This window comes from Amblyomma americanum, chromosome 2 (assembly GCF_052857255.1).
Source record: "Amblyomma americanum isolate KBUSLIRL-KWMA chromosome 2, ASM5285725v1, whole genome shotgun sequence".
Lineage (NCBI taxonomy): Eukaryota > Metazoa > Arthropoda > Arachnida > Ixodida > Ixodidae > Amblyomma > Amblyomma americanum.
Window position 1 is genome coordinate 140,280,246 of NC_135498.1, and position 22,381 is coordinate 140,302,626.

Genomic DNA, 22,381 nt, shown 5'->3' on the forward strand with positions numbered 1-22,381 from the left:
ATTCTGGATGGCCTCCTGAACTGCGTCGATTTTGCAAGGTGGAAATTTGGGCAAGTTGGTAACTGTTCGAATCGGCAATCGCACACAGGAAAACCTTTGTCATGAAAAAGAATTTCGTATTAAGCGACATGGTGCCAATCGCATCATTTTTGCTCACAGCGCAACAAGAACGGGACACGAGACAAAAGACTAACAAAAACAAGCGCTGACTATCAGCTGGTTTTTTATTGAAGAACGAAAGTCATATATATACAGACATTGAACTACTTATCAAGACAACAAAAGTTATCTGGAAGCCACAGGGGAGTTCAGATAACTCAATTCCCTCTCGGATAATGCAGTGGAAGGGCTGCTGATACATATTGTATTGCTGTGGTGAACATAGAAGGCCTCGATTACCTCGTGTGTTAGTTTATCGCTGTTTTGGAACAGGATACGCGTGTTCTTGTAATCAGGAACGCATTTGCACTCCTTGCATAGAAATGTCGACTGGGTTGGGGGGTCATCTTTTGCTCTCCTTTCTGCGTAATCCTTCTCATGCTTGCATTGGCATCTCTTCCAGTAGGAGCCTGTGTGGGAAAGAGGATAATTTTTTCTTGCGTTTCTGCTAAAAGTACACAATTGCTGAACGTTAATTTTGCATTGTCTTCGCATATTCAGCATATTAAATTGTCGAACAGCTGCACTTGATGTGGTGACAAATATACTAGGCTAATAAGGGACGTGTGTAGCCAGCTACGTAGCTCTCACTTGCGTAGCGTGTTTTGGGGCATTCAAAAGGTAGACCGTGCCGTTCCACGTGCCGTTCCATAGCGCGAAACAAGGGAGTAAAGAGCACTTGTGCCTTGGTCTCTTGTTTGGTGCCACGGAATCTCGCGTAGATCTTAGCTGTGACAGTGCACATGATAAACATATTTTATCTGCAATGCACAAAGCACATTGAAAACAGTGGTGTTTCTTTTTTACACATAAAGCGTCCAATTTTCCTACATGAATATGCATAAACATGGAACTTTCATGAGGCCTTTTGGGTGCACACGGTATGTTGAGCATTTGTGTTGGAGTCGCATAATAGATGTGTTAAATGCTTCCAGTCAGTGCAAAGCGGTGTCATTTTCTTTCAATGTGCAATATATTTTGTATGTTACAGTGCCATTTGCTGTGTTTCTTGGTCTTAGCTCATATGCTAGTTCTTCATTTTAACAGTATTTCACTGTGAGGGCTTTGTATTTGAAGTGTACAGGCAAGTAAGGCTGAAGGTGTTGATCTTATTTCTGGTCATGCTGCTTTGTGATATTTTGAACATGATCTACACTTACTGCTTAAGCAGCCAAGGGTCAAGCTGTGATCATTGCATCATAAAAGTGTTGTTGTGGATTCCGAATTGTCACATTTTCTTCATTAATAATGGAGCTGATATGCCCTCAAACATATTTTCAGCACTTCTGTTTGGCTGAACGTATCCACACGGCCTGCCACGTGCATTTCATGGCGAGGGAACAGTTTCAATACAATTGGTTGGCATGTTAATTCGCACAACCACATAATAGCTACAAATAAAAAATGAAATCTGTGCATTTATTTCCGCCACTTGGCATTCCTGATCATGAACTGTAATCTGAGGAACAGGGTATCCTTTCAAATAGAATAGAATGAGCTGCAGGTATGTCTTTACAAGCATCTACAAGTGTGAGCTAGGACTGCGGTGAAAATGTCCAAATGGGATTCTTTATTGTCCCAGTTCAACTGGTATATTGGTCCATTCCCTGTAGCTGCTGGAACCAGTAACTGCTGATAGCGCGAACATTTACTTGGATAAACCATCCGTGTATTATGTCCTTAGATTTCATCCCTTTCTGACAAGTTACAAAATGTTTTAAAGAGTTGCTCAATGACAATAAACACACACCGAAAATTCAGGACAACAGAAGCAGCCTACACTAAAATGTGTTGCCCTGCAGGACCACGCACATCTGCCTATAGTGAGAACACGCAACTTTAATCATAACATTTGAGTGCCAACAAGGCCAACAACAAAGAGTGGCAATTCACATAACATACAGTCACATTGGTTGAAACTTACTATGTGCTCATGCTTATATACACCGTCATTAAGGGTATCCCACAGGTGTTAGCGGGGAACAGCTAGTTAATAAACATAGTTTTCTCATTAAACTTCAGCACTATTTATGCAATGTATAGCAGAAAACCTCGAAGAGATTTTGATGAAAAATTTTGTGCGTTGAGGAACACCATTACAACATATACAACAGAAAAAAGTTGTAAATCCGACAACAAAAAGTTCAGTAGTAGCCAGTAGATCTCACTTCAGAACCAGAAGCTCCCAGCAGGGACCATTTCAACCAGCAGCAAACCAGAGGCTTCCTTTTGGGACCAGTAGATTAAAGCCAAAAAATAGTTTGTGCCCTACAGGGGCTATTTCAACCAGCAGCAAACCAGAAGGCTTCCTTCTGGGACCAGATGAAATCATTAGAAAACAATCATATTAACAGATTTTCAACCTGGGGATGAAAATAATACCTCATATATAAGTTATAAAAAAAAACACGGAAAGGAAGGATTCAATAACAGTAGCAAAAATTCCACCTGTTATGTTGTAAACTTAAAACGCTCTCGTGGCTGAAATAAATGCCGAGATTTCATTTTTAATGTGTGGACGTCAGTGGCATTCAAGTTGCATGGAGAGCCCAGTAAGCAACACAAGATGCCTGTTTAAAATGCCTGTATAAGAATACACAATACTGAGCAATTAAGACAGCATATGAAGACTGCGTACTTTTAAAGTGCCTGATTTTCATACACCTATCGTTAGCTCCCGCCAGTGTGACGGCGGCTCGGCGTTCTGCTTGCTCAGCGGCGCAAGCAGCAACAGGGTGGTTGTGTCGGGTGCATTTGCACACTTTGCGTTGGATTTATGACCTGGAGCAATTGCCAACACCACGCGCAGCTGCAGCTTTGCCACAGAATATGCCGCATTTTCTTGCAACAAGTCCTGCATCAAAAAAACAGGTTTGTTTCGGATGTCATCGCATCACGTCAAATAGCGCTTGCTTCACGCATGCAACGTTCCCACCACGGCAAACGGCGGCACTGCTTGTGTTCCTTAAAGCGAACAGCTCGTTATGGGAATAAAAATATTGATGAACTTACGGCCTGGTGACCATCGTGTCCCTGAGGAACAACAGCTGTTTGTAATGTGCCCACACGAAGTCCGTGGGCTCGATGTCGTCCGCGCCAGCGCCGCTCTTCCGCCCCAACTCACGTGCCGTGTACAGGCGGCGGAATTTGTCGCGCAGCGATTTCCAGCGCTTTTGTACAAGGTCCACGCTTTCTGCACAATTGTAGCGCGAAAAGTTTCAAGCACATTTCAACCATGAAGTGCTCATCATGAGCGAAGTGTATGCCTACCTGGTGCTCCCGGTAGTACATCCTTCGCCACTTCTCTCCAAAGTGCTGCTTTCACGTTCTTATTTTTATGTAGCCTGTCGCTTGCCAGCCAAAGTGAGCGCCGCCCCTCTACAGCAGCAATGAGTAGTTCGTTATTTATAACCTCAGACATCACCGCAGCCATACGTGAACCAAGCGAAACCGAGGAAACGGCGCGAAAAAGTCCGTACCGGATGTTGGGAGAGCTGTGCTCTCTGGTGCACGTCGGTCAGAAACCAGCGAACCCCTTCCGGCGCGCGCCGAGGCGCAAATATCTGACATTGCCAGATATCTGCGCCCTCCTCGCGCCCAACTCGCGCCTCGCGCATGCGCAGACCGGTTTTCCAGGCGCGTAGGCGCTTCGCGTGTACGCCTCGGAATTGTCCATCGAGTTGGGGCTTAAACGTCAGCGGACGCACGTGCAACGCAAAACCACGAGACGCCGAACTATAGTGAACTAGAATATATTATAGTGGCATGAACGGCTCCGCGCAGGCGGCCCATTTGCGCATGGATGCCGCGAGATGGCGCCACTGCAACCTTTCCTACTGCTCCAACGCGGCGGCGAACGGTTTCTGGGGCTTTCTCGCACGCAATAATTGCAGGCTGCGAAATTACCGAAGCTGTTATCTAAACACATCCATTTTCCTCGTGCATTTACTCATTATTTGCACACTTGTAATGCATATGCCGGTAAATCAATCAAGCCCGAACATCGCGTTGCGCGTTTTCAACCCAGTATAAGCTATGTCGCCGTTTGGGGGTAGAAAAAAAGTTCATTATCCTTTCTACATCAGCGCGAATTTGCCACTTAATTACACTGTGCTGAACATGTACAGTCGCGACCAGAATGACCTGCAATGCTTTACCGGGCACTTTCTCTTGGTTTGCGTTTAATAGCAAAAGATTACGCTGTGCTGCACAGTACCAGGCACCCATGAAAACTGCTCAGCAGCTATATACGAACTTCGTTACAGCCACGAACTAGCATAGCTTCCTGACATAAGCTCGCAAAACCTGATGCGCGTTGCGAGTCATACTGAGCGCGATAGTATAAGCTGTCCACAGACATAAGCAGGCATTTAATAACACATTTTGCGAAACTTGCGTCCTTTTACCGGAGTCGCGCGCGAAAAAACGGAAACATTCCGACGGGCGTTTCTCAATGCTGTTAATGGCGCGGAAATTTAGCAAGAGTTGATTCCCACCTTCGGCCCACTTACGCCCACCCCGATAAATTCTTGATCATCGAGTTTTCCCATGTAATTCAGAGTAAGGGCAGCGCTCCACATATGGTAAGCAGCTGCTGTGCTGAAGAAATCAGAGAGAAAAGCAGGGCTAAAGTGTGATTTATTCAAAATGGGCAGAGTGATGTTTAGCACCTGCTCAATTTAAGGTGCTTTGCACCTTCACGCCTTTTGAGACTAGCCTGGTTTAGGCTTTTTGTAAAAAAATGTAGGCGTGTTGTAACATAAAATGCAATTACTTCAGCTGCAACTTGCTCACAATGATCTTGGCATCCAAGTTCAATCTTCTGCTTTTGCTTAATGTGGCCAAGAACATAAAGTACACTGTCAGAATGCAGTTCCAAAAGGCTAAAGCATTCAGTAAAGGCTTCCTCCAGATTTACTACAAATGCATAGAGCACACTTGACGGGTACAGGAGGCCGCCGTTATCTCTCATTCGGGTGAATGACGCCAAGTTCAAACATTCTGCAGCCTCTTTTGTCATCAAGAGACGAGTGAGACATGCCTCACATCCAGACTTCAGGATGCACTTCCGGGCAACATACCCGGCAATATAGAAAATAAGCCTGCTGTCACTGCTTGTAACAACACAGGATGCATGATCTGGGGCACTGTCCATAAGCAGGTCTTCTGCTGCACTCAAATCTCCCGAGTCAAGCACTTTGTCAACAAGCTGTTGTTTACCACTTGAACTAGCTTGAACACCAGCATCTGCAGGTAGAAGAGCGCTGAGGACACCAGCCTCACAATTTCCTCTGGATACTGAGTGTGCTAGGTTGCTGAAACTCAGACAGTTAACGGTGATAATAAACTGTTGGGGCGTTCGATGCGAGTTGCAACCAGACGACTGGCATACAATTCCAAAAAGACGCTCAACAGGGTCTTGACTAACTCTAGACGTCATGAGGTACCTGAAGCCAAGATCATCACATAGGTACTTCAAAAGTGCTAGTACGCTTGCTACAGTCACTCTTAGTCCAGTAGCTGTCGATTTGCTAAGGAAGCCTTGTTGCCCCTTTGTGTGGTTTTCCCAGCTCCCCAGAAACTCCAAGAATGAATTAAGTTTCTGCACAGCAGGGGAGTTCGGCCGCAGAGCCTCAGCAGGAAAGCGAGACGTCAGGATCTTGATGAGGTCGTGAATGACTCTGCAAAAGGGAAGGAGAGAAGGTTTTACTTTGTTCATTGACAGTATAACTATATGCAAATTGCAATAATAACAGAAAGGGCTACTAAGCAGAAACAAAAATGTGCTACATTAGAACAAATGTGTAACACTTACTTGAAAAAGTTCACTGTAGCTGTGATGTCACCACAGTGTACCTCGATCGTGGTCTTGTAGAGCTCCAGCCCATCACTGACTTTTTTCCCAAAAAGCTGAAATGCTAATAAGACCCTCATTCTCTCAAAATTGTTGGGGTTTGTATGACTGTTTGTGATGCCATGCATTGCCTGCAGAGTGACGCAACTCCTGGTGCTGTCCACTCTGAGAGCCTTCCGAACCACCTGCATGGACACCTGAAACCAATGCAATGTGATAGTCAGCGAATATATATGACTATTTTGCAAAAACTAACTATAGTGTGAAGTTCAGCTGCACAAATTATTCAAACTTACTTTTCCTTCAGGCACTTGGAAGTCAGACTTGAGCAGCCCATTCCGCAGACATTTTATCAGATGCGGGAAATCTGAGATGAAGTAGAGCTGACGATCAGGGTCAATAGGATGCACAGCGCTGCACTTGGCCCCAGTTAATGATGCAGCAATGCCCATTTTGGTCCACATTTTTCTGTTCCAGGTTGCTCCATCTGATGTAATAAAATCGACCTGCAGTCCAGCTTTTTCCACTAGGATCACAGCTTCAACCATGATCTTAGCCAGAAGACTGCCTTCTACGTTTCCACGTGTGGCAAATGCACCCAGTATTTGGGTCCACTTCCCAACAAAAGGCACAAAAATGATGACCATTCCATGGTCTCAGACAACGTGTTTGTCTTCTGATGAAGAGAAGGCACCAAGGTCAACAAACCCATCCACATGACCTGCTGTCGTCACGGAAAGGTGTTCCGACAGTTTCATCTCGTCCACTATGAGACCCCTGTGACGCGAGAAATTGTCCATTGTGGAGGTTGTCTTGCTGATCACTTCAAAAATCTTCTCGCTGAACCCAAATCCTGTCCTGTACAGCTGCAGGTATTTACGAAGTGTGGACTTACTTGGCAGTACTAGGATTTTTTCCTTCCTTAAGTGTTCATACAATCGTGCACTCTTCATCTTCATAATTAAGCACTCAAGCACCCACTCATTAGAAAACTTCATTCCCCTGGTGCTTTTACGTGACGAGGCCTTGAAGATATGCAGTGCTGCCTCACGCTGCTTTGGAGAAAGGGCTGCCACCTTTTCAGTCAGTTCCCCCTCTGCAATAGCTTTGTTTTGGATCATCATTTCATTTAACTGCTCCTTCAGAGAGTTGGTGTTGCTTTTAAGTCATGCTGTCTTCCGCTTAAGCAACTTGAGTCGATGAGCAAGGGCCCTTCCAGTAGACAGGCGCACAGCGGCATTTACGCATGATTTTCTGGTAAGCAAGGATTTTCGGAGAATCTTGCACTCGTCGCAGATTTGTCCTGAAAGTAAAGAAAATCAAAAGCACACACATGAGCAAACATGCCAGCAAAGAAAGCGACACTGTTCACAAATACAACACAAGCCGGTTGTTTCAAAGAAGGTGAACCTATAAAACAGGGCTCGCTGAACAGTCAAAAGTCAACTGTTAGAAATCAGTGAACCAGCTTGCTAGAAACAATCCATTTTTTTATGCCTGCCAACACTGCCATCACATCACAGAGGCCGGCACAGTATCTAAAAAAGTTATATTAACAATTCTAGTTCGCCTAGGCTGAAACACTTGGTATTATAATTAAAAGGGAATTACCTTCTGTGGATACTATTCCGAGGCACTGTGCGCTGAAGACACCATGTGCAGTTTTGGCAGTTGCAGCTGCCAACTTTATGGTCAGAGAGTGGGAAATCTGACTGAAATCCTGAATGTTCATGGCTCCTTTGCAAGCAAAACTTGTATGTACATCCTTCAAAATATTGCTTGCATCACACACAAAATTCACAACTTTTTCAGCACACAGCATGCCTTGAATGTACACCTTTGCAGTGAACTCTCCTCCTGATGCTGTAAAACACACAGCTTTTTCATGCCATAGTTCTAGTCTTTTCTCCATTTTGATAGATGATGTAGCAAATATTACGGTCTCGACCCCCTCCAACTCAATTCGGCACCAATCCTTGGATGGAGCTTCCATGGTCCGAAGAGATTCTAGAGAGAATGAATTACGATCGGCTACAAGCGAATCTTCATTCTCTTGCGCTCCAGCATCATCCTCGTCGCTGCAGGACCGGCTCCTGGTTTGATGGCACGCTCTCTTCCGCGGCACTTGAGTAGTCGCTAAAACTTTCCTCTTCCTTTCCGGTCTTTGTCGAGGTGTTGAGGTGGAAAGATATGTAGGGCAGCCTGGAAGTAATGTTGGTACCGCGCCCGGAGCAAGCGACGGCTTCCCTCGCGGAATCCGCACTTCGTTGCCATTTATCACGTGCACATAGTCGCGCAGAACTAAGTGCGGTTCAAAATGATGTTCGCATACCGCCGAAGAAACGGTGAAAGTTTTATCCTTCCTGTGAAGGTTGCGATCCTACTTCTTGCGAAGATCGTCGTCTTTCGGAGCCGCGAATAGCAACGCTTTCGGCTGAACGTTGGCGGCGATGATGGCTCCCAGAGTCGCCGCGTCACGCCGGTCGACCTTGAAGAGGCGCAATTCCTTGGTCGCCTCCCAGATCATACCGAACACCCACGGTCCACGGTCCACCACGCCGCCGTAGTTATTCTGGCGGTGCGCTGACACGTTGTCGCCTGCCAAAAGCCGGCCGCGGTTGGCTTTGAACTTTCCCCGCATGAGAAACTCGTCTACCTGCACCACTTCGCCAGGTCCACCCATGGGGGGCTGCTGCGACAGCTCAGCACAGCAGACCTCGCGGACGTATTTTGTCCAGTCGGTGCAGGCCTGCTTCGATACCGCCCCGTTCTGCATTTCTCTGGCGACCGTCATCGATATTTCCTTCGACATGCAGAAGGTGAGGTACAGCACAGCTGGCCTCGGCAGCTTCACGTTTGGGCGGCCTAGGGAGTCCTTGCGGGCAAAAAAGCTCGCTGAAGCGCCTCCACTTGCTCGCAGAGCAGCACCTCCTCGTAACGCAGTGGAGCCGTGCAGTTGAGACAGTTGTTTTCGGCATCTGTTGCACCGGAACTGCGCCCGCTTCCCCTTAGATGAGACGCGGTAGTAGGTGACAACTTCCCCCACGCAGTCCGGCTTGTCGTCATTGAACCCCAGTTCTCCACAAATGCCCCAGTACTCGGATTTCGCCGGGCGGCCTCCCGAGCTGGTGGACGGCTGGGGGGTCGCACTGCAGATGACCGCGGTGCGAGACGAAGCGACTTCACGAATTCTTCCTGGACCGCTTCATCGGCCACGATGCGGCCCATTTTGCTGAATTTGTGATCCCAGCGGACCGAAGAAGCCATTGTGGAAAATGTACAAAAAGAGACGGAAATGGCAACAGTGACGGGTGAATCTCCGAAACCACTTCCAAAGAGTCTGAAGACAATGCAGTTCGCAAAATGCAGTGCTTATATAGGGTTGAGGCCTAGAAGAGGGAGAGAGATATGAAGAGGAGCCCTCGCAAAACCACGTGACTTTTTGCGCGCAGGCCTGAGTGCTCCGTCTCGCAGGGCGGGGTTTGTGTTTTTTGTTTTTATTTTTTTTAACGCCGGGAGTTTGCGGAGTCTCGCGACGCATTTCCCGCCAAAACTCGGTTATGCGCAGGCCTGAGTGGTCCGTCTCGGAGGGCGGGGTTTGTTTTTTGTTTTTATTTTTTTTAACGCCGGGAGTTCGCGGAGGCTCGCGACGCATTTCCCGCCAAAACTCGGTATGCGCAGGCCTGAGTGGTCCGTCTCGGAGGGCGGGGTTTGTTTTTTTTTCTTTTTTTTTTACGCCGGGAGTTCGCGGAGGCTCGCGACGCATTTCCCGCCAAAACTCGGTATTCCTTTGTATGCATCTTCGGCTGTAGAAATGCAAGCAGAATCGCGCTTTTTGCTCGAAAGGAGCGTAGTTCGCGTGCTGGATACACCACAGAGCACGAGGGACCACGGTTCGTACCTGTTGCGCGGGCGTAAGTACGTCCGGAATAGCTTTCTCTACGCGAACTATGTTTTTTTCTGTCGCTGTGGTGTCTTGTCTCGCTTCGTCCCCGTCTTTATTCGCGCTGTACCGCATTATGGAAAAATACCAACTAGCCCGATCTGCCACTCTTGCGTGGTGTATGCTTGGCCCTAATACTTGACTACGGGTAGTTTGTCTCGCGTTATTGCGCGTTGGACCACGATTCGAACGCGTTCCGAAGGCGAAAATACGTCCCCGAATCGCTTTCTCTGCGGCGGTTAATGAACAAGGCTCTGTGGCTGCATAAATGGGCGCAGAGCGCTGCACCACGATTCGAACGCGTTCCGAAGGCGAAAATACGTCCCCGAATCGCTTTCCGAAGGCGAAAATACGTCCCCGAATCGTTTTCTCTGTGGCGGTTAATGAACAGGGCTCTGTGGCTGCATAAATGGGCGCAGAGCCGCGTTTTCGCTACAAAACAAGCGCGCACAAGACGCTGCACCACGATTCGAACGCGTTCCGAAGGCGAAAATACGTCCCCGAATCGCTTTCTCTGCGGCGGCTGCAGAAATGCTCCAAAATAAGCGCGCACAAGACGCTGCACCACGCTTTCTATGCCCCTGCCGCTGCACGGCACAATAATGGATGCCCAGATACCGCTGTAAGCTCAATGGCGAGGCGGGAGGTTATAGAAAAGAAAGGAACGGAGCGAAGAGCGGAACGGCTTTGAAAGAGGAGAACTAGGCGAGGAGGCGGAGGAAAAAGGGAGATAGAAGGAAAGAGAAAAAAGAGGGCAAGGAGGGTACAGGAGGAGAGAAAATAGAAGGAAAGGGAGAAAAAGAAGACGAGGGTACAGGAGGAGGAGAGGCGCCGTTGCGAGAGGGGTTATGCAACGCTAATGAGGAAAATGCCGGTAACCCGTGCGGCAGCCCGGAGCGAAGCAGTGGGAATCTGTCCGCCTCTTCGCCATACCGTGGGCTGCACGCGGTGAAAGCGCACATACACAAGGCACACGGTAGACACGAGAAGTCCCTTCGCATGAAACAGAAAGCAAACGGATGCACAAACACTCACAACAGTTTTGCCAAACGTCGGAGTGGCAACCTGACGAAAGTCTACCCGTGCCCCACGAGGCCCCGCCGTCCGCGCCGCAGTATGAAAGAGAGCAGCAGCGCCTCTAGCGGCTTTCCAGAGCGTAAAGGGACGCCGGAAAGCCAGGCGCTCCCTTCCGGTCGCGCCACTATATTATATATTCTAGTTCACTATACGCCGAACCAACGGCCGGTGATGTCGATGGCGATCAAGGAGGTTATATATTTATATAGTTATATAGTTTTAATATATAACCTCCTTGATGGCAATACGGCCGTACACTTTTGATAGGGCGATCACGCCACCTCAATGTGGCCAGCTGTCTAAAGGGCTCCACCAAACTTGTCAAACTTTCAAGAAATTTCGTGTAACGGTCAGTAGAAAAACTATGCGCTGAGAAAATAATCATTTTTCCACTTTATGCACGGGTTTCGCACCGATTTTTTTGTGTATATCGCGATTTCCATCCCGCACAGGAAATTTCAAGGACTTTCAAGGGTTAAAAAAAAATTAAGCACTTTCAAGGGCCTTGAAAACGCAATATCCAAATTCAAGGGTTTCAAGGACCTGTGCGCACCCTGCACGAATTGCAGTAAAATCTCCCTGAGCAGGCTGTTCAAAACTTCCAGAAGCACATGTACTTGGGGAGCTCCAGACTGCAAAAAGGTGTTTGTCTTTTCAAATTCTGGTATGACTGACAGCAAGAAGGCGCAGTATGCCTTGTTGTCATCTGATGAAAGGAACATGAACAGTCTTTCTTGCCTATTTAAGACCTTGGCCACTTGCTGCTTCAGAGCTTGCTGCGAAGGAGCTGAGTCGATGTCCAGCCTTGGTCGCTTGTTCTGATGTGCGATTTTTGTTGTCCGCGTCGACTTCGGAGAGTCCATCTCTGGATTTCGTTGTTCACTTGGTGATTCCAAGGGTTTCTTCGATGGCTTCACTTCACTGTGAAAGAAGCTGAGCAGTGGCTGCCACTGCTCAACAAGCCGTTTCAAGCTCCTACCAAGAGATAACCAACGAGTGTTGACATGTTTCAGGATTTTTTTTTACTCTACGTCATGCAAGCATTGAAAAGCTCTCAGTTTGTCTTTCCTTTTTGAACTCTTCTCCAGGTAGTAGTAGACATCAATCAGCACCTCGTCCACACTTACAGGAAGGCAGGCCGAACTCTTCTGAGCTGCCAAATTGATTAAATGGCAACAACATCCAAGGATGGCAATGTTTTCATGGTTTTCTTTGAGAACAGCAGCAACCCCATTCTTAGATCCGATCATCACTGGCCCGTTATCGCACGCCATGCCGACGCAGTTCCGTACAGGCACGTTGTTGGCCTTCAGCGTGTCTACAAGTGCACCAATATTCCGTCCAGTTGAGTCTCCCACGAGTGTAGGCATTGCTAGCAAAGCAGTATGAACAATGCCGTCGACGAATGTGACAACAATCGGGTAGAGCTTTGCATCATTGCCAGCGTCGTTGCTCCCGTCGGTAGCGACCGAAAACGGTCCGGATTGAAGACAGCTTACAACACTACTGACTTGTTGATTGGCAATTTCCTTGCCGATTGCAGCCGTTTTTGTACGAGCGCAAGCGTAGGCCACTGCCTCTTTGGAGTTCGGAAACATTTTCCTGGAGAGGTCTCCCGCATGGTCTGCAGCAGTGAATGGCACGTTGTGCTCGATGAGGAAAGCTGTGAAAAGGCATTCCGCTCGAATAGTGCCTTGGTCCACCGAGCTTCTCGTTGGTGTCAACGATCTCCGCCGAGTCCTTGTGCTTCTTTGTTCCGAGATGCAGGAGGATGTCCTGACGACCGGCGTGCGCAATGTTCAGATCACAGCGGCAGACAGTGCAGAAAGCATATTTTTCACCCTTGCGAGATTTCTGAATGCACGGAAAATCCGCCGAATAACTTGGTATGAACACTTGAAAGTACTTCTTGCCGGACATCTTAACAACGACACCCGCAGCAACAACACTGCACGCCGCGGAAATCACAACGCCGCCGGCAACACAACAGGCCTAACAAGCCCGGCTATGACCACACCAAACGCACCATTTCAAACAGGCAAACACAACAGAAGAAAGAATGCGAGAAAGTTCTCTCCTTCCTGCATGAACGCGATGGTGGTGATGACGATGGCTATCCCGTTTGCGAGCCACCAAAAGCCTCAGTGTGGCCAACACAGAACCAGAATGTACGGTGTGCAGCCGCTGAACGACAAAAATATACAAAAATCGTAAGAATAGAGCGACATTACGATACTCGTAAAAAAACGCTGGAAATCGGGCACATTACGATAAAATCGTAAAACTTGGCAGGTATGGACTATGGATGTGGATCTGGCTATGACCTGCGTTGGCCTCTTGTTGGCTGGATGGATGATAGTGGCTTAGCTCTTTGTAACGGGCGGTGGCTTGCGCCCCCTAGCCTAGGATCCCCCCCCCCCCCCTCGTTTTTTTCCCCTTAATTTTGTTCGTATTGTGAACTGTAATTTGTCCTTCTTTTATAGACTCACTCGTCCCTAGCCCTTTTCCACCAATCTTCCAACCTACTCTTTGTCACCATTACCCTTCTCATCCACCCGTCCGTCCTCCCCTGCAAATCCCAGGGCACCCTCTATATCTATCGCCGCGTCTTCGGCAATGTCCGGGCGAAGTGTTCTGCACCGCAAAACGATGTGCTCCGTGGTTTCTGCTTCCACATGGTCTTCTTCCAGTCCATACTGGCCTTCGGTGGTCAAAAGGATGGTGCAATATTAATATGCACTGCAACACAGTGCAGGAATATTCACGTATTACCCGCACCCCCACTTTTTAAACACATTTTTTCAATTTTTGGTGCGGGTTATATGCGAGTAAATACGGTATGTTATGCTTCCGCAAGTGTTCATACAATTTTGGACTTTTCATGCGGGAAAGCACACACTTTAATATCCACGCTTTTTCATAGCTCATGCCAGATGTACTTTTTCGTGTAGTCGCCTGGAAACATTGGTCACATTGGTTGAAACTTACTATGTGCTCATGCTTATATACACCCTCATTAAGGGTATCCCACAGGTGTTAGCGGGGAACAGCTAGTTAATAAACATAGTTTTCTCATTAAACTTCAGCACTATTTATGCAATGTATAGCAGAAAACCTCGAAGAGATTTTGATGAAAAATTTTGTGCGTTGAGGGACACCATTACAACATATACAACAGAAAAAAGTTGTAAATCCGACAACAAAGAGTTCAGTAGTAGCTAGTAGATCTCACTTCAGAACCAGAAGTTCCCAGCAGGGACCATTTCAACCAGCAGCAAACCAGAGGCTTCCTTTTGGGACCAGTAGATTAAAGCCAAAAAATAGTTTGTGCCCTACAGGGGCTATTTCAACCAGCAGCAAACCAGAAGGCTTCCTTCTGGGACCAGATGAAATCATTAGAAAACAATCATATTAACAGATTTTCAACCTGGGGATGAAAATAATACCTCATATATAAGTTATATAAAAAAAACACGGAAAGGAAGAATTCAATAACAGTAGCAAAAATTCCACCTGTTATGTTGTAAACTTAAAACGCTCTCGTGGCTGAAATAAATGCCGAGATTTCATTTTTAATGTGTGGACGTCAGTGGCATTCAAGTTGCATGAAGAGCCCAGTAAGCAACACAAGATGCCTGTTTAAAATGCCTGTTTAAGAATACACAATACTGAGCAATTAAGACAGCATATGAAGACTGCGTACTTTTAAAGTGCCTGATTTTCATACACCTATCGTTAGCTCCCGCCAGTGTGACGGCGGCTCGGCGTTCTGCTTGCTCAGCGGCGCAAGCAGCAACAGGGTGGTTGTGTCGGGTGCATTTGCACACTTTGCGTTGGATTTATGACCTGGAGCAATTGCCAACACCACGCGCAGCTGCAGCTTTGCCACAGAATATGCCGCATTTTCTTGCAACAAGTCCTGCATAAAAAAAAACAGGTTTGTTTCGGATGTCATCGCATCACGTCAAATAGCGCTTGCTTCACGCATGCAACGTTCCCACCACGGCAAATGACGGCACTGCTTGTGTTCCTTAAAGCGAACAGCTCGTTATGGGAATAAAAATATTGATGAACTTACGGCCTGGTGACCATCGTGTCCCTGAGGAACAACAGCTGTTCGTAATGTGCCCACACGAAGTCCGTGGGCTCGATGTCGTCCGCGCCAGCGCCGCTCTTCCGCCCCAACTCACGTGCCGTGTACAGGCGGCGGAATTTGTCGCGCAGCGATTTCCAGCGCTTTTGTACAAGGTCCACGCTTTCTGCACAATTGTAGTGCGAAAAGTTTCAAGCACATTTCAACCATGAAGTGCTCATCATGAGCGAAGTGTATGCCTACCTGGTGCTCCCGGTAGTACATCCTCCGCCACTTCTCTCCAAAGTGCTGCTTTCACGTTCTTATTTTTATGCAGCCTGTCGCTTGCCAGCCAAAGTGAGCGCCGCCTCTCTACAGCAATGAGTAGTTCGTTATTTATAACCTCAGACATCACCGCAGCCATACGTGAACCAAGCGAAACCGAGGAAACGGCGCGAAAAAGTCCGTACCGGATGTTGGGAGAGCTGTGCTCTCTGGTGCACGTCGGTCAGAAACCAGCGAACCCCTTCCGGCGCGCGCCGAGGCGCAAATATCTGACATTGCCAGATATCTGCGCCCTCCTCGCGCCCAACTCGCGCCTCGCGCATGCGCAGACCGGTTTTCCAGGCGCTCGTGCGCGTAGGCGCTTCGCGTGTACGCCTCGGAATTGTCCATCGAGTTGGGGCTTAAACGTCAGCGGACGCACGTGCAACGCAAAACCACGAGACGCCGAACTATAGTGAACTAGAATATATTATAGTGGCATGAACGGCTCCGCGCAGGCGGCCCGTTTGCGCATGGATGCCGCGAGATGGCGCCACTGCAACCTTTCCTACTGCTCCAACACGGCGGCGAACGGTTTCTGGGGCTTTCTCGAACGCAATAATTGCAGGCTGCGAAATTACCGAAGCTGTTATCTAAACACATCCATTTTCCTCGTGCATTTACTCATTATTTGCACACTTGTAATGCATATGCCGGTAAATCAATCAAGCCCGAACATCGCGTTGCGCGTTTTCAACCCAGTATAAGCTATGTCGCCGGTTGGGGGTAGAAAAAAAGTTCATTATCCTTTCTACATCAGCGCGAATTTGCCACTTAATTACACTGTGCTGAACATGTACAGTCGCGACCAGAATGACCTGCAATGCTTTACCGGGCACTTTCTCTTGGTTTGCGTTTAATAGCAAAAGATTACGCTGTGCTGCACAGTACCAGGCACCCATGAAAACTGCTCAGCAGCTATATACGAACTTCTTTACAGCCATGAACTAGCATAGCTTCCTGACATAAGCTCGCAAAACCTGATGCGCGTTGTGAGTCATACTGAGCGCGATAGTATAAGCTGTCCACATACATAAGCAGGCATTTAATAACACATTTTGCGAAACTTGCGTCCTTTTACCGGAGTCGCGCGCGAAAAACCGGAAACATTCCGACGGGCGTTTCTTAATGCTGTTAATGGCGCGGAAATTTAGCAAGAGTTGATTCCCACCTTCGGCCCACTTACGCCCACCCCGATAAATTCTTGATCATCGAGTTTTCCCATGTAATTCAGAGTAAGGGCAGCGCTCCACATATGGTAAGCAGCTGCTGTGCTGAAGAAATCAGAGAGAAAAGCAGGGCTAAAGTGTGATTTATTCAAAATGGGCAGAGTGATGTTTAGCACCTGCTCAATTTAAGGTGCTTTGCACCTTCACGCCTTTTGAGACTAGCCTGGTTTAGGCTTTTTGTAAAAAAATGTAGGCGTGTTGTAACATAAAATGCAATTACTTCATCTGCAACTTGCTCACAATGATCTTGGCATCCAAGTTCAATCTTCTGCTTTTGCTTAATGTGGCCAAGAACATCAAGTACACTGTCAGAATGCAGTTCCAAAAGGCTAAAGCATTCAGTAAAGGCTTCCTCCAGATTTACTACAAATGCATAGAGCACACTTGACGGGTACAGGAGGCCGCCGTTATCTCTCATTCGGGTGAATGACGCCAAGTTCAAACATTCTGCAGCCTCTTTTGTCATCAAGAGACGAGTGAGACATGCCTCACATCCAGACTTCAGGATGCACTTCCGGGCAACATACCCGGCAATATAGAAAATAAGCCTGCTGTCACTGCTTGCAACAACACAGGATGCATGATCTGGGGCACTGTCCGTAAGCAGGTCTTCTGCTACACTCAAATCTCCCGAGTCAAGCACTTTGTCAACAAGCTGTTGTTTACCACTTGAACTAGCTTGAACACCAGCATCTGCAGGCAGAAGAGCACTGAGGACACCAGCCTCACAATTTCCTCTGGATACTGAGTGTGCTAGGTTGCTGAAACTCAGACAGTTAACGGTGATAATAAACTGCTGGGGCGTTGGATGCGAGTTGCAACCAGACGACTGGCGTACAATTCCAAAAAGACGCTCAACAGGGTCTTGACTAACTCTAGACGTCATGAGGTACCTGAAGCCAAGATCATCACATAGGTACTTCAAAAGTGCTAGTACGCTTGCTACAGTCACTCTTAGTCCAGTAGCTGTCGATTTGCTAAGGAAGCCTTGTTGCCCCTTTGTGTGGTTTTCCCAGCTCCCTAGAAACTCCAAGAATGAATTAAGTTTCTGCACAGCAGGGGAGTTCGGCCGCAGAGCCTCAGCAGGAAAGCAAGACGTCAGAATCTCGATGAGGTCGTGAATGACTCTGCAAAAGGGAAGGAGAGAAGGTTTTACTTTGTTCATTGACAGTATAACTATATGCAAATTGCAATAATAACAGAAAGGGCTACTAAGCAGAAACAAAAATGTGCTACATTAGAACAAATGTGTAACACTTACTTGAAAAAGTTCACTGTAGCTGTGATGTCACCACAGTGTTCCTCGATCGTGGTCTTGTAGAGCTCCAGCCCATCACTGACTTTTTTCCCAAAAAGCTGAAATGCTAATGAGACCCTCATTCTCTCAAAATTGTTGGGGTTTGTATGACTGTTTGTGATGCCATGCATTGCCTGCAGAGTGACGCAACTCCTGGTGCTGTCCACTCTGAGAGCCTTCCGAACCACCTGCATGGACACCTGAAACCAATGCAATGTGATAGTCAGCGAATATATATGACCATTTTGCAAAAACTAACTATAGTGTGAAGTTCAGCTGCACAAATTATTCAAACTTACTTTTCCTTCAGGCACTTGGAAGTCAGACTTGAGCAGCCCATTCCGCAGACATTTTATCAGATGCGGGAAATCTGAGATGAAGTAGAGCTGACGATCAGGGTCAATAGGATGCACAGCGCTGCACTTGGCCCCAGTTAATGATGCAGCAATGCCCATTTTGGTCCACATTTTTCTGTTCCAGGTTGCTCCATCTGATGTAATAAAATCGACCCGCAGTCCAGCTTTTTCCACTAGGATCACAGCTTCAACCATGATCTTAGCCAGAAGACTGCCTTCTACGTTTCCACATGTGGCAAATGCACCCAGTATTTGGGTCCACTTCCCAACAAAAGGCACAAAAATGATGACCATTCCATGGTCACAGACAGCGTGTTTGTCTTCTGATGAAGAGAAGGCACCAAGGTCAACAAACCCATCCACATGACCTGCTGTCGTCACGGAAAGGTGTTCTGACAGTTTCATCTCGTCCACTATGAGACCCCCGTGACGCGAGAAATTGTCCATTGTGGAGGTTGTCTTGCTGATCACTTCAAAAATCTTCTCGCTGAATCCAAATCCTGTCCTGTACAGCTGCAGGTATTTACGAAGTGTGGACTTACTTGGCAGTACTAGGATTTTTTCCTTCCTTAAGTGTTCATACAATCGTGCACTCTTCATCTTCATAATTAGGCACTCAAGCACCCACTCATTAGAAAACTTCATTCCCCTGGTGCTTTTATGTGACGAGGCCTTGAAGATATGCAGTGCTGCCTCACGCTGCTTTGGAGAAAGGGCTGCCACCTTTTCAGTCAGTTCCCCCTCTGCAATAGCTTTGTTTTGGATCATCATTTCATTTAACTGCTCCTTCAGAGAGTTGGTGTTGCTTTTAAGTCGTGCTGTCTTCCGCTTAAGCAACTTGAGTCGATGAGCAAGGGCCCTTCCAGTAGACAGGCGCACAGCGGCATTTACGCATGATTTTCTGGTAAGCAAGGATTTTCGGAGAATCTTGCACTCGTCGCAGATTTGTCCTGAAAGTAAAGAAAATCAAAAGCACACACATGAGCAAACATGCCAGCAAAGAAAGCGACACTGTTCACAAATACAACACAAGCCGGTTGTTTCAAAGAAGGTGAACCAATAAAACAGAGGGCTCGCTGAACAGTCAAAAGTCAACTGTTAGAAATCAGTGAACCAGCTTGCTAGAAACAATCCATTTTTTTATGCCCGCCAACACTGCCATCACATCACAGAGGCCGGCACAGTATCTAAAAAAGTTATATTAACAATTCTAGTTCGCCTAGGCTGAAACACTTGGTATTATAATTAAAAGGGAATTACCTTCTGTGGATACTATTCCGAGGCACTGTGCGCTGAAGACACCATGTGCAGTTTTGGCATTTGCAGCTGCCAACTTTATGGTCAGAGAGTGGGAAATCTGACTGAAATCCTGAATGTTCATGGCTCCTTTGCAAGCAAAACTTGTATGTACATCCTTCAAAATATTGCTTGCATCACACACAAAATTCACAACTTTTTCAGCACACAGCATGCCTTCAATGTACACCTTTGCAGTGAACTCTCCTCCTGATGCTGTAAAACACACAGCTTTTTCATGCCATAGTTCGTCTTTTCTCCATTTTGACAGATGATGTACCAAATATTACGGTCTCGACCCCCTCCAGCTCAATTCGGCACCAATCCTTGGATGGAGCTTCCATGGTCCGAAGAGATTCTAGAGAGAATGAATTACGATCGGCTACAAGCGAATCTTCATTCTCTTGCGCTCCAGCATCATCCTCGTCGCTGCAGGACTGGCTCCTGGTTTGATGGCACGCTCTCTTCCGCGGCACTTGAGTAGTCGCTAAAACTTTCCTCTTCTTTTCCGGTCTTTGTCGAGGTGTTGAGGTGGAAAGATACGTAGGGCAGCCTGGAAGTAATGTTGGTACCGCGCCCGGAGCAAGCGACGGCTTCCCTCGCGGAATCCGCACTTCGTTGCCATTTATCACGTGCACATAGTCGCGCAGAACTAAGTGCGATTCAAAATGATGTTCGCATACCGCCGAAGAAACGGTGAAAGTTTTATCCTTCCTGTGAAGGTTGCGATCCCACTTCTTGCGAAGATCGTCGTCTTTCGGAGCCGCGAATAGCAACGCTTTCGGCTGAACATTGGCGGCGATGATGGCTCCCAGAGTCGCCGCGTCACGCCGGTCGACCTTGAAGAGGCGCAATTCCTTGGTCGCCTCCCAGATCATACCGAACACCCACGGTCCACGGTCCACCATGCTGCCGTAGTTATTCTGGCGGTGCGCTGGCACGTTGTCGCCTGCCAAAAGCCAGCCGCGGTTGGCTTTGCGCTTTCCCCGCATGAGACACTCGTCTACCTGCACCACTTCGCCAGGTCCACCCATGGGGGGCTGCTGCGACAGCTCAGCACAGCAGACCTCGCGGACGTAGTTTGTCCAGTCGGTGCAGGCCTGCTTCGATACCTCCCCGTTCTGCATTTCTCTGGCGACCATCATCGATATTTCCTTCGACATGCAGAAGGTGAGGTACAGCACAGCTGACCTCGGCAGCTTCACGTTTGGGCGGCCTAGGGAGTCCTTGCGGGCAAAAAAGCTCGCTGAAGCGCCTCCACTTGCTCGCAGAGCAGCACCTCCTCGTAACGCAGTGGTGCCGTGCAGTTGAGACAGTTGTTTGCGGCATCTGTTGCACCGGAACTGCGCCCGCTTCCCCTTAGATGAGACGCGGTAGTAGGTGACAACTTCCCCCACGCAGTCCGGCTTGTCGTCATTGAACCCCAGTTCTCCACAAATGCCCCAGTACTCGGATTTCGCCGGGCGGCCTCCCGAGCTGGTGGACGGCTGGGGGGTCGCACTGCAGATGACCGCGGTGCGAGACGAAGCGACTTCACGAATTCTTCCTGGACCGCTTCATCGGCCACGATGCGGCCCATTTTGCTGAATTTGGGATCCCAGCGGACCGAAGAAGCCATTGTGGAAAATGTACAAATAGAGACGGAAATGGCAACAGTGACGGGTGAATCTCCGAAACCACTTCCAAAGAGTCTGAAGACAATGCAGTTCGCAAAATGCAGTGCTTATATAGGGTTGAGGCCTAGAAGAGGGAGAGAGATATGAAGAGGAGCCCTCGCAAAACCACGTGACTTTTTGCGCGCAGGCCTGAGTGCTCAGTCTCGGAGGGCGGGGTTTGTGTTTTTTGATTTTATTTTTTTTAACGCCGGGAGTTTGCGGAGTCTCGCGACGCATTTCCCGCCAAAACTCTGTATGCGCAGGCCTGAGTGGTCCGTCTCGGAGGGCGGGGTTTGTGTTTTTTGTTTTTATTTTTTTTAACGCCGGGAGTTCGCGGAGGCTCGCGACGCATTTCCCGCCAAAACTCGGTATGCGCAGGCCTGAGTGGTCCGTCTCGGAGGGCGGGGCTTGTTTTTTTTCTTTTTTTTTTACGCCGAGAGTTCGCGGAGGCTCGCGACGCATTTCCCGCCAAAACTCGGTATTCCTTTGTATGCATCTTCGGCTGTAGAAATGCAAGCAGAATCGCGCTTTTTGCTCGAAAGGAGCGTAATTCGCGTGCTGGATACACCACAGAGCACGAGGGACCACGGTTCGTACCTGTTGCGCGGGCGTAAGTACGTCCGGAATAGCTTTCTCTACGCGAACTATGTTTTTTTCTGTCGCTGTGGTGTCTTGTCTCGCTTCGTCCCCGTCTTTATTCGCGCTGTACCGCATTATGGAAAAATACCAACTAGCCCGATCTGCCACTCTTGCGTGGGGTATGCTTGGCCCTAATACTTGACTACGGGTAGTTTGTCTCGCGTCATTGCGCGTTCGACCACGATTCGAACGCGTTCCGAAGGCGAAAATACGTCCCCGAATCGCTTTCTCTGCGGCGGTTAATGAACAGGGCTCTGTGGCTGCATAAATGGGCGCAGAGCGCTGCACCACGATTCGAACGCGTTCCGAAGGCGAAAATACGTCCCCGAATCGCTTTCCGAAGGCGAAAATACGTCCCCGAATCGTTTTCTCTGTGGCGGTTAATGAACAGGGCTCTGTGGCTGCATAAATGAACGCAGAGCCGCGTTTTCGCTCCAAAACAAGCGCGCACAAGACGCTGCACCACGATTCGAACGCGTT

At 48.0% G+C, this 22,381-nt stretch overlaps 1 protein-coding gene and 2 pseudogenes across 1 annotated transcript in view; 1 reads left to right on the forward strand and 2 right to left on the reverse strand.

Moving 5' to 3' along the window:
* The window catches only part of LOC144120093 (uncharacterized), a 164,686-nt gene that overhangs the window by 32,316 nt on the left and 109,989 nt on the right, over window positions 1-22,381 (forward strand). The gene's annotated exons all lie outside the window — the stretch shown is intronic.
* On the reverse strand, window positions 4,224-8,302 carry LOC144118813 (uncharacterized; annotated as a pseudogene).
* LOC144118822 (uncharacterized) lies at window positions 8,394-12,953 on the reverse strand (annotated as a pseudogene).